Raw genomic sequence first — 12,265 nt, forward strand, 5'->3', positions numbered from 1 at the left:
CCAAAGGAGAAACATGTAACCAATCCTGTCCTAAAGTGGTGAACTGTGGTTTAATAATGAGAAGATTTTAGTTTCAGATCAACGGAACAATCAATTTTAGCCAAATATATTTCTGTGCACATAGTACGTACAAGAAGCATTGATTTATGGCAATGCATTTCCTCGCTTTTCACCCTGATAGCTCTGAATCCCTATAACACTTCAGTCATTTGGACATTTACATAACTCCCTAAGATGAAATAACTTGTAACACGAAATATCTTTGCTATTTTATAGCTGGTGAAAAGGAGATACAGCCTGAGTTATACAGTGCATACCAAGCAGAACAAAACTATGAACCCCCCGAATGGTGAGTCCCAGTGAAATTTCCTCTCTCCTCTGTGTAATGGTGTGTGCAAAAATTCCAAACTTTTTACAGAAGTTCAACCTCCAGAGCATCTTCTAGCAGGATGGAAGAAATTTATTGACTTTCATTGGGAAAATTTTACTACAGCACTTTCAGGTCAAATTAAAAAAACAAAGAAAAAAATCCATTTCTGAATATTCATCTACCTGGTTAGATGTGAAGTTCTGCCTGTATATCTGTCTGCACTCAAATTTCATACAGGAACAAATACAAATCCTTTCTCTTGACTGAAGAGAAGAGGGAGCTGGCTCAGTCAGAAACTCAGCAAAAATCCCACATTTCTAGCTGGCTTTCCCATTTGGTCCCTTGTTTTAAATTAACAAAGGCGGGATCCAAAAGCCTAGCAGTCCAAGTTGACTCTCCTATATTAATACATATTTTTTAATATCCAGTTTTAAATGAAGAGAGTGACATACTTGCTTAGGCATTCAAAACAGCTTCCTTTTAAAATTAAATATAGCTGTCTTGTAAAAAAATTGAACTTTGGAAACATGATAGATAGAAAGGTTCCCCCAGCCACAAGTATGCATAACTTACAATCACAGCCAGACTTCAAAGCTCCTGCCTTTACACCCACAGCAGGGTCTTTTTTAAATTGCAATTCTTTTCCAAATAATTAATTGCCTGCTAAGTGGTAAATAAGCAATTTACGCTTTCCCCTTTATTCTTCATGGGGCAGCTGATATAATGCTGAGAGCACACCTAGCAGTTTAACCAAGAGCAACACAGTTTTGGCCAGGTCCCTCCATCCCAGTTTCCCAGGGATAAGAGGTGTATGTAAGGACTTCTTTCCTGTTTCATTGTAACACTTGCCACGTTCTCCTTAAGATCTGATTCATCATCTCTTGCCAAGAAACTATTTCTCGCTTAGGTTGATCACAGAGAGTTTGGCCATGTTTTTGTCAGTGCTGTGCCTCCAGAAAGCTGGGATTTTGTACGACCACTGGCAAAAACCCTGCAGCATCACTCACACTTCTGTGTCACTTCTGGACCCGAGCGCCTGGATGTTTGTTTGCTTGAGTGCTTGAAAAATGTAAGTCAGCATTTTGGAGTTTTATTTGCACTCTGCTGGAGTCTCCTTTCCTCTGTCCTGAGCAGCAGGTCTCTTTCCAGAGCTCCTGCCAAGGGAGGGGGCCGTGCTGTCCCTGCCTGTCACCAAACGCCAAAGCCGTGCCAAGTCCAACGCTGAGAGTGCCACAGACCACATTGATCCAGACAGGTAAGAGATTCCTCAAAGACAACACCAGGTTTGTATTTCTGGCACTTTTTCCTCCCCCTAGACTCTTCTGTCAAACTTCTCACTTGAAAAGGATCCAATAAACTGTTATGGAAACCTAAGGAAACTTTCAGCCATTTGTTATTTGCTCACCTACAACCAGTAGGAGACAGATTATGGTAACAAGATCATTGAGCTTTTAAACATCAGTGCTCAGGTTTTCACAAACGATGTTTGCAGCATGTTTTTGTCTGGCAACATATAATCCAGTCACACAAAACCAACTGATCTCAATTGCTAACAAGCAAGTAGAGAGTTTACTTTGTAATCACCTTGTTAGGCCAGCACTATTCACTGACATACAATTACATTGATACAGACCCTAAAAATAGCTCACCTAGATTCTTCTTTAAGGTCGAGCCTGGAAATTTATGGTAGCTGTTCAAATTTCTGTGAGATTCAGATCTTTGTGGAAATTAGCTGCGGAGTAAGTTTGGGGAATATGACCTCCTTTGTCAGCAGTCTAAATTAGGCAAAGGGAGTACTTTGATTCTCCTCACATTCCCACTTTCTGCTTTATGGTTACTGTAATTTAAAACTCCTTTACAAAGCTTACTTGTTGGTATAAATACCCAAAATAAAGATAAATAGAACCAATTACATCCTGTTGACTAAAGGTTATTTTAGTCTGCATTAAGCACTCCCCCAAGTTATTTTATGAAGTGTTTTAAATAAACATATTTTGTAGGTTTTATAAATTTACCTTATTTTCTTAAGACATTATGGTTTTCTTGGTTTTCTTTTAATTCTTCCTGAGTTTTCTGTGTATCAATTATCATGGGAAACTTTCCCAAAGTGTTATGCAAGGCGATTTGGGATTCTGTTCCAGGAGCTTCATCCATGTATCTAACTATTTTCCTTCTCAACAGTTAATTCCTGCCTTCCTGCCTCTGATCTGAAATACAAGACCTCTTTCTCCTTGCCCTGGAAGTCCATGTTAACTCGATCCCCACCCCAAGTCTGCAAGATAAGGCTCCATTCCTATCAGGTTTATTCCTTTCACAGTTACAGTTGCCTTGCTTAGATGATATAATACTCTGTGTACAGTGTACATATATAAATTTTATGCATTATACTGAATGTTTATTCTCACCTTTTCTCACAGAAGTCCAAAAAAAAGGAAATGACATGTTCAGAAAGATACCATGCCCAGAACACAGCTTCTAAAAGTGCTGACAGGAGCTTGGATGGGAGATGAGGGTACACATGCAGAATAAAAGCCTGCTGTGCTAAAGGGCATACCAGTCCTCCCAGTAGATCCTAGGAAGGGCCTGAGCTCCAAAACAAAATGATTAGGCTTTCCTAGGCAGAATTTGAGTCCAACCATGAGAAAGCAATCTGAGTGTTTCCACTACCCTAGGTCGTTGTCAGGCAGGCAGAACGAAGTGTTCAAGGAAAAGAAACAGCTTAAATAGACTGAAATGCCCCAGTATTTTTGCTGAATAACAAGCACTGCCTGGAGGACACCATCCTTACTAGCAGCTCTGGTTTGGCTTTGGTTACCATAAAAAGAATCCCCCAGAGCTCAGTATGGTTTCAGGAACTCACATGCTATATAAACGTGCAGTCTCCTTCCCTGAAGCCACATCACCAGGCACTGGAGATGAGCAGCCCAAAAATAATATTTTGGAAAGAGCACTGCCAATCCACCCTTCATGTGAACAACTTTCTCACTGGCTTGCCTTGAGGTATTAAAAGTTATGATATGAAAGCCCTCCAGGCAATCTTTTCCTCCTAGTATTGTTAGTCTGTACTTTTACTAATTCTGGTCTGCTGTGAGGGCCTCCATCAGTTCCCAGACAGAGTTCTGGTTTCAATTAGTGCATTTAGACATCTTATGCCCGTGCTATAGTTTTTTCTAAATCTGCAGTTTTCTTCTTACCTCCATTCAGAACTGGCTATTCTATTTCTTCCACTCACTTTTCTCCCTGAAAGATATATCTGCTTGACAAACGATATTTCCCTTCCCTGTGGTAATCATTTCTAACTGGGTCCTTCCTCTTTTGTTTGTTGTTTCCACAAGGCAAAGTCCAGAGAAGAAATTATGTTTACTTTTCTCAAAAAACCCCAATGCAAAGCCACTGTTTGTCCTCTTCTACTCAGACCCTGCAAGCTACCAGACCATGAGGTCCTTCTCCATCCCCCTGTGTGTAATCATGGAATGTGCCTCCTTGTACTCCTACTCCAGTGGTAAATCCTGCACTAGGTGTGCCTGTAGTAGCTACTGCACACTCATGGCAGAAAGCTGAGGCTGACAAAACTAGTTAGGCCATGTGGTACTTTTTGAAAAGGAGGAGAAAAAAGCATAGACCTGATGATGGGTTACTAAAGAAACCCTGAGAAACGCACTAAAACATCAGACCTGGCTGGGCAGGTGAAAATAGAGATCAAAGATGAAGGTTGCAGCTTCAGGTGTCCTGGAACAGGTATGTGGAGGAAGGAGTGTGGTGGTAGCTGAACTAAAGTAACCCCCAGCTCCAGCGGAGCTAAGTGGGAAGAGGATGGTGCAGCTCACATTCACCTGGGAAAAAAGTACATGTATGTATGTATGTATGTATGTAGGGACACCAAATGCAAAGTGAGGTAACAGAGTCACATCAGGTAGACAAGTTTTCACCTTTAAGCTGCAGAATTCCCTTGCTCTGGAACCATCCAGAAAAACCTTAAACCATCACCATTTTGAGCAAGAGTACCCAAGTGACCCAGGGTGCCAGGCTTTCCCAGAGCACCTCAGACTATCCACAAGTGGCCTTTTAATGCTGCACAAGCACCACAAACCCATGCCCTTTCAAATTAATATTACCATATTATGAATCTGGTATATCCTTAATCTTTTTTTAACAAAAAAAAATACCCCAAACCCAAAATACTATAAGAGGAAGAGGGAAAAAGAACGTTATTACATGTGAATGCAGATCAAAAAAATTTTCTGTGCCTACAGGTGCTTGAGAAAAAAATACAACAAAACACAACTTTCAATGAGGTGTCATTGATGAATGATTTATGGGCTATTTGTGTAGAAGTACTAAGCGCTTAGTCTCATCTTGATAAATAAGTTCAAATTCCACTAATGCTATTAATAAATCAAGAGCAGGTCAGCTCCATTCCTAATGTTATTATTATGGTGCCTTCTGTCTGCTAATGCAAGTTTTGACATCTTCTTCACACCTTAGAATGAGGCAAAGATACATGTATCTCCTCAGTGAATTAATTAGCAGGATTTTGCCTCCTACCACTCTCTTCCTTGCACTCCTCCAGCTTGCTGAAGGGGACATCTATAACATGTGAAAGACGAGGATATAGCACTATGATAAAACCAAGTCAAATGAACAAACAACCCTTCCAGAAATGCAGAGCTTCCCTCTCCCCTTCTGCAATATCCTCTTCTCAGCCTTTACTCTCCAGCTGTGCAGGTCACCCACACCCTCCCTTGTGCTGACACCAGCACTTGTCCAAGTGGAAAGTAAGTTGATGCAATTTACTATCCCAGCAGTACTCAAGAAACCCCAACAAAAAACCAGCAACAAAAAGGCCCAACACCCCACGCCACACTGTTTTGAAAACAAGCCAGAAGAGCTGTGGGAACATTCAGCAGAACAGAAAAGAATTTAAGTGCTTTAAATTGATTTAAATGCAGTCAAAAATGCCAAAGACAGCTCAAGGTGAGAGGAGGGGAGAGGATAGTATCTCTTCCTTCTGATAGCTGCCAGTTGCTAATTTGGCTCATCCACTTATGAAACTTTATCTTAAGACTCTAGGACACATTAGTGGGCTTAAGAATCATTAAAGCTACCAGTTAGTCTGATTTTTGGGTTGGTCTAATTAGTTTCTACGCACAAGTAACAGTAATCCTCCACATCTTCACTGTGTTGGTCAATGCTCAACAGCACAAAGGGCTGGTCATTGTATTACATTTAGGATTTACTATGGATCTTAAAAATAGTCAACTTCTACTTGTAATATAAAACATTCTTAAGATGACACAAGACTGAATTTTTTTCATAATGTACTGGTGAACTTACACCTACTGAAACAAAAGCATGTTTTGATTGGTGTCAGAACTCTACAGATTAATTTTAAAGATGTGTTACACAGAGAGAAAGAGTACTGATAAAGTCTAAGAAGAAATAGTTTCTACAGATTCTTAGAGATCATCTCAAAGAGAGTGGGGACTGAAGAACATACTGAAAGATACACTGGAATACAGAAATCTTAATACAAGTATTGGCACGCCTGTCAGAGGGCCTTTTTCTGTTCAGAAAGAAAACCTCACAGTAGCTTTAACACAAAAAAAATACCCCAACAAAAAAACAACAACAACAACAACAAAAAAAAAACAAAACAAAACCCAAAAAACCCTCTATAAAGCTATGTACTAATTTTGCCAATAACACAAATTTTATACACATAAAACAAAGACCTAAAAACTACACATAAAGGTGCATTGGCCAGACACTGCCACACACGTGACTCCTGCTCTGAAGAGTTTACAAAGTGCTCACAAGGCATGCACCCAAAACCAAATGGCTTTATGTAAACTGCATATTTCAGCCCCAAAATTTAAAGTGCTTATTCAACTAAATATTCAGCAACTTCCTATCTCTGCATTAATCAAATATTAAGCAGACCCAGGAATGAGATTATGTAGTACTAGGCTTTATTCCCACATGTTTAATCTTCCCTGAGAATTCACAAGTGGTTCCTCAACCATGACCAAGATTTGCAGGTGTTTAAAGGCTTTGGTTCTCTCTTGGCAGCCCCTGTTGTGGCCTTGGAGCACCTTGCAAGAACTAAAACAATCCCTTCCCTTCCCTTCCCTTCCCTTCCCTTCCCTTCCCTTCCCTTCCCTTCCCTTCCCTTCCCTTCCCTTCCCTTCCCTTCCCTTCCCTTCCCTTCCCTTCCCTTCCCTTCCCTTCCCTTCCCTTCCCTTCCCTTCCCTTCCCTTCCCTTCCCTTCCCTTCCCTTCCCTTCCCTTCCCTTCCCTTCCCTTCCCTTCCCTTCCCTTCCCTTCCCTTCCCTTCCCTGGAGGAGCTGAATGCTTCATCATGAACATTCTGTTGTCATCCTTCTGACACACAGCTCCAAAGCCCAGCTCACACAAACTCTGGCTCCCACGTGCAAATCTACATTTGCTGCACAGGTGCTGCACACAGCCACACATGCGACAGGACAACCATCCCAGGATAATCCCAGAGCAGGCTTGGAACAGCAACACAACCAGCAGATGGGAAGAGGACCCTGTTAGCACACAGTGTGATGATCTCAGAGTGGCCTGCACTGCCCAGCAGGCAATCTGCAGCAGGTTTGGACCAGATGGGGCTTTTCAGGGTGTGATCTTGGTTCTCATTAATGGAAATAATCATGCCTGGCTCTCTCAAGTGCATCCATCATTGTGGAGGATAGGTTAAGGCTCAAACTAACCAGAAGCAGATGGAAACATGTATTATCATGGCTCTTCTGCACACACAGAGTGGAGGGGGTCTAAAGGGTCTGAATGCTGGAGGCTGACAGCATCCCTCTGTGGTAGGGGAATGTTACAGAGCAGGCAAGTTATCTCAAGCACACTCCTCTTTTCCAGCAAGAAACTGAGCTCAGCTTTTTCCTCCGGTATTCTATCAGGAGTTCCCAGTTAAACAGCAATAATATTTGAACAGTTTTTGTCTTTGTTGGGCAAGCATGAGGAGAAAAGAGTATTATCTTATTCTGACTGCTTTATTTCCTTACTGTTACTGCTCATAAAAATGTACTCCATGTTTAACGACACAAAACACTGCAGCTTTGTCTTGTGACAGCATATACAGCTGTGGGTGTGTATACACACACACACACACACACACACATATATATATATGTATGTGACCTGGGCATTTAGGTAATACTCTCTGGCAGCCTTCCTCCTCATTTACAGCTCCTCCCTAAAAGAGATTAATAACAGGAAAGATTTTATATCTGAACATGGGATAAAATGCTCATCAACTGCTTTAGGGAAAGAAAAAAGATCAGATCCTTAGATTACTTTATCATATATGCTGCACATTCTTCAGTGGCTGTAGAAATCACTTAATGCTTCTTTACTATAAAGAGTGATAATCTCTCACTCTTCCAAAGATTCCTGTTATTATTGAATGGAAGCTATCAGTAAAAACAATGCAATGGGAAAATACCAGGCTCAGTAGGAGTTGGCAAGCACCAGACATAACTGTGGGAGTGACTCCCACAGTGGGCTCTGGCTAAGATATGCCAGTTATGCATTCTTATTTTATCTTCATTGTAAACTGGGGTTCTGACAAACACCCTTCCACCATTATTGAACTAATGAAACAATGTTATTTTGCAGCTGCAAACCAAATTTATTGACAAGGGAGGTTTTCCTTACTGTTAATCAAAACTAATCAGTATTTGCTAATTTTATTTTATACATTTAGACTAGTATTTTTCCTGGAAAATGGGAGCTCAAGTGCTTTATATGTATGAAAAGGTACTCTCCCTCACCCCAGATATGTAGCTGGTGGCCCCATGCCTGGGAGAGGTGATGATCTGGAGAAGGAAGACATCCCATCAGCAGCTGAAGGGGAAGATCAGCAGACTCACCTGCCCCCAGTCCTTCAGCCTTGCCTCTGCTCACCCCCTGCCCAGCTCCAGCACTGCAGCAGCACTGCTCTGGTCAGCTTTCTCACCACAGCAGGAGTAATACATCCCAAAATAGTCGGGGGTCAAAGGGATCCCCAGAGGTCACCTACTCCAACCCCTTATTCAGTTTATAGCTGCATTGGAAAAATCCAGCACGATGTTTCTGTCCTGTCAGAAACTAATCTCTCCAAGCACCCCAGGTGAACAGAATCACACCTGAGGTGAAGCTGGCCTCACTTTTTCACTTGCTATAGCATAGATGGATTGAAATGAACAAGTTTAGCTCCCTAACATCTGCTCAGCAAATGCTCACATAAATCAAGATGCAGAATACAGAGTATTTGCCACACCCTGAAAATAGCAATAGTCATGCAAGATGAAGAGTGGAGTGAAACCCTGGACTTGCTGAAGTCCATGGCAAGACTCCCATTTAATTTCAGGCAGGCCAGTGTTTGAATGCAGATCGTTACCATATGGCAGATTTTAAGACCAACTGACAAATGCAATTAAAAGCAGAAAAGAATTAACTGTTATAATAGCTGCATGAATTAACTGCCCTCATATTACCAAAACCCAATACACAAAATACATGTATCTCCCAGCAACATCTATGACTTACCTCTTAAAGTACCCATTTTCACTCCAAAAAACTGAAATTCCTCTAATCCAGAAACATTTTCCCTAAGGCAAGCAGATTTTCCATATCAGCTTTACTTTTAAGCACAGAAAGACACTATTTTTAATATTAACACAGTTTATTTAGATACACTATTTTATTAATGGCTTAGACATTTTCCCCTTTTTTCCCTATTAATTCTAAGAGAAAAGATTCTGTTCAAATAGAAAGGATAAAAACTGGGAGTTGCTCTTGAGGTAATACAGTGGTCTCCTAAATTCACATCAAACATCAGCTAGTCCAAAAGGCCTAGAGGTAATACTACAAGTTCATGCTCAGCATCACAGTATGGCTGCTGGATGTTTATTCCTTAACTCCTTACAAATAATTTAATAAAGGCATTGCCTCCAGACAGTCATTCTTAAATTAAACCAAGACTGAGATGAATTTCTGTACCTCATGCTTCTCTCAGTATGACTGTTTCAGATTGACTGTGTATTTAGGAAGGTTAATATACACTGGTCACATTATTAAAATTCTTCTGTTATCCCAAGGGAGAACTGAAACACCTTTTTCTCCTGTAGGCAGCATCTTCATGCTGCAGATGTTAACAGTTCAGTGAGCTACTAAGAATGAACTGAGTCAGGCAAAGTGTTTCTCACCATGCTGCCCAGCAGTCCGGGATACACATTTGAGATACTCTTGTTTATTCTGAAACTTATTAGTGGGTCTGTTTCTATTTTCTTACTGGCTCCATCTAATTTTCTCACAAAGTGAGTAAAGGGACTTCTAAGCTGCTGGTCATAAGCTCCATTTGACATCTGAAAGTCAAGAGGTCCTTGCTAATGCAGTGTCACCCATGGTGAGCCTGAAATTCCAGCTTCAGTAAACTATCTCATGTCCAGCTTGGCTCTAAAGCAAAAGCAGACCCTAAAAGATGATTAATAAAAATGCTTTTTTAGCCACTGCTGGTAAGATTCTGGCTACACAAAAAGAGGCAGGAACCAAGTTGATTATACCATACCAGGGAGATGTTTAAGACACTTGTAGCATCACCACTCAGCCATTTATCCTGACAGTCCTGGCACCAGCTGCTCCAAGAGGGATGTTGATCAACTTCCACAATGAAAGCTTTCTCTTAGCTCTTTAGAGCAAAAGTGACGCTACAGTCCTGGTGTTCCTCCAAACTTCAGGTAAATGTTAGTTTAGCATTTCCTGCAGGTTCCCACTTGACATTCTTTCCCCTCAAAACTATTTATAACAGAGCTTCAGCCACATGGTGACTTAGAAAAAACTCTGCATTCCTAAACCCAGCCCAGTGCCCCACAGCACAAAACTTTAAGACAACACCTAATAATTTGATGAGAATGTCAACTAATGCATAGCAGCACCATAATGCTCTCTACTGGATAAACACATAATTACTCCAAAATTAATATAGCACAGCAGGGATCCGAGTAACTAAGTGGATTAAAATTACTCGCATTTAAATGATAACGCTTGGAGTATATTTATAAAAAATCTTATGCCACTCAAAGGAAGTTAAAACATTACATAAGGACGCAACAAAGGATGTACAGAAGTCCTTGTAAACAAAACATAGCTGAAGTTGCAACACTGATCTCTGAAGTAGGACAATTAGAGAAAAAAAAAAACAGGCAAGACTGTAGAAGAATACTTGAGTCAGGGCAGTTTTAATCAGAAATACTCCTTCCTGTTCTTCACACACTATATGCCTATGCACAGATTAATTTACAGCTAAACAACTGTGAAAATCAATTTCAGAAATTCCTCTGCCCTCAAAAGCAGTAATGCATTTGGAAGTCACAAAACAATTTTCTTCATCACTGTTCATTCCCTAACACAGGGCAAGCTTCTACTTGGCAATCAGACTAAATGGTGTCACTTAGCTCACTGTCTCCCACGTGAACAAAACCAAGTCAAGGTTTCTGTTACCCCTCACCATCACCACTATGGCTCCATCTGAATGAAGACTGCTCTAATTTACCATTCCCTCCAGACAACACCCGAACCGAGCAGAATGGTTGTGCTGCCCTGGAGTTCAACATCATTCAGAGCCAAACATAAAATACCTAAATTGGCACTGAATCGTTAATGGTTGAGCACCTGCAACCACAAACCTTTGCATAAAAATGAGCAGTGATTGGCCTTTGTGAGAACCTCTTAGTACTGCAATTCCCTACAAATACCTGAAGGAAACCTGCCCCTACACTATCCCCTTTCACCAGTGGCCATACAGATTTCTTAGCAGGAGTTCTTACAAGTGCTGACGACACAGAAAACATTTTAATATAACTGCTACTTGCCTGAATTTTTAAATGCAGAACTGAGACTGTACAGAAAGCCACTTCTCCTTATATAGGTGCAACAGCTAACTGTAAGTTTTCTAATTGCGTTTTTGTTACCCCATGTTTGATACATTTGGGAATTATGTTTATCACAGCAGCATTTAGAAGCTAACCAAGAAAGAAACAGTGTCAGGTGCAGCCCTGACTAACCTGAATGCAGCATAGAAGATAGATCTGTGTTCTGGAGAGATTAGCATCAGTCAGCAAGGGACATGAATGAGGAGAGGAGAGTGGATGCAAGAGGAAAAACACAACACTGCTGAAGCCATAGCAGGAAACATTTTGTAAGCATGATTTCCACCAAATTTGTTTAGGGGAGGGTAAGATAAAAGTTCCCAGGTAGATGGGACAAAATAGGTTAAAACCACTACTAAACACAGAACTGCTGAGAAAAGTCACCAAATAACAATTTTCTCTAATTTGTGATACTGGAGTTTCTCTTAGCCAGGCACCCCTTCAGTTTTTCTTGAGGTAGGAGAGGGGTAAAGAGAATTGTCTTGCTGGGACTTAGTGATCTGAAGGATAACATGCATCCAAAAAAAGAAATCTCAGGGTAAGGAGGCTTCAGGGACAAGGCTATCTACAACCTAAAATAATACACTTATCATACCAAATTAGAAACACATGACACACACCCATGCTTCTTTATGTAAGAAACTGTACATGGTCCTTTTAAAAAGTGGGGAGAATATGCAAGGCAGAAAATAGTGTGGAAAAATTAAACACCTATTTCCAAAGGAGATAAAGTTAAAAAGACAAACCCCAAACTATTTAGTTTTGTGTAAAAAAAATAAAAATGCTTAGATAGCTTAAATAAAATGCAGAGGGATAGGCTGGGAATTATTATAGCTGAAATAATAAAATCACAAATAGGTCAAAATTACCTTGACCAAGTGATTGCTATGCTTTTTCCCACGTTTTTTCCTTATGTATATGTGACATATGAAGTTGGTATGGTTTTGCTTAAA

The sequence above is a fragment of the Cinclus cinclus genome, chromosome 5 (genome assembly GCF_963662255.1).
Source record: "Cinclus cinclus chromosome 5, bCinCin1.1, whole genome shotgun sequence".
Classification (NCBI taxonomy): domain Eukaryota; kingdom Metazoa; phylum Chordata; class Aves; order Passeriformes; family Cinclidae; genus Cinclus; species Cinclus cinclus.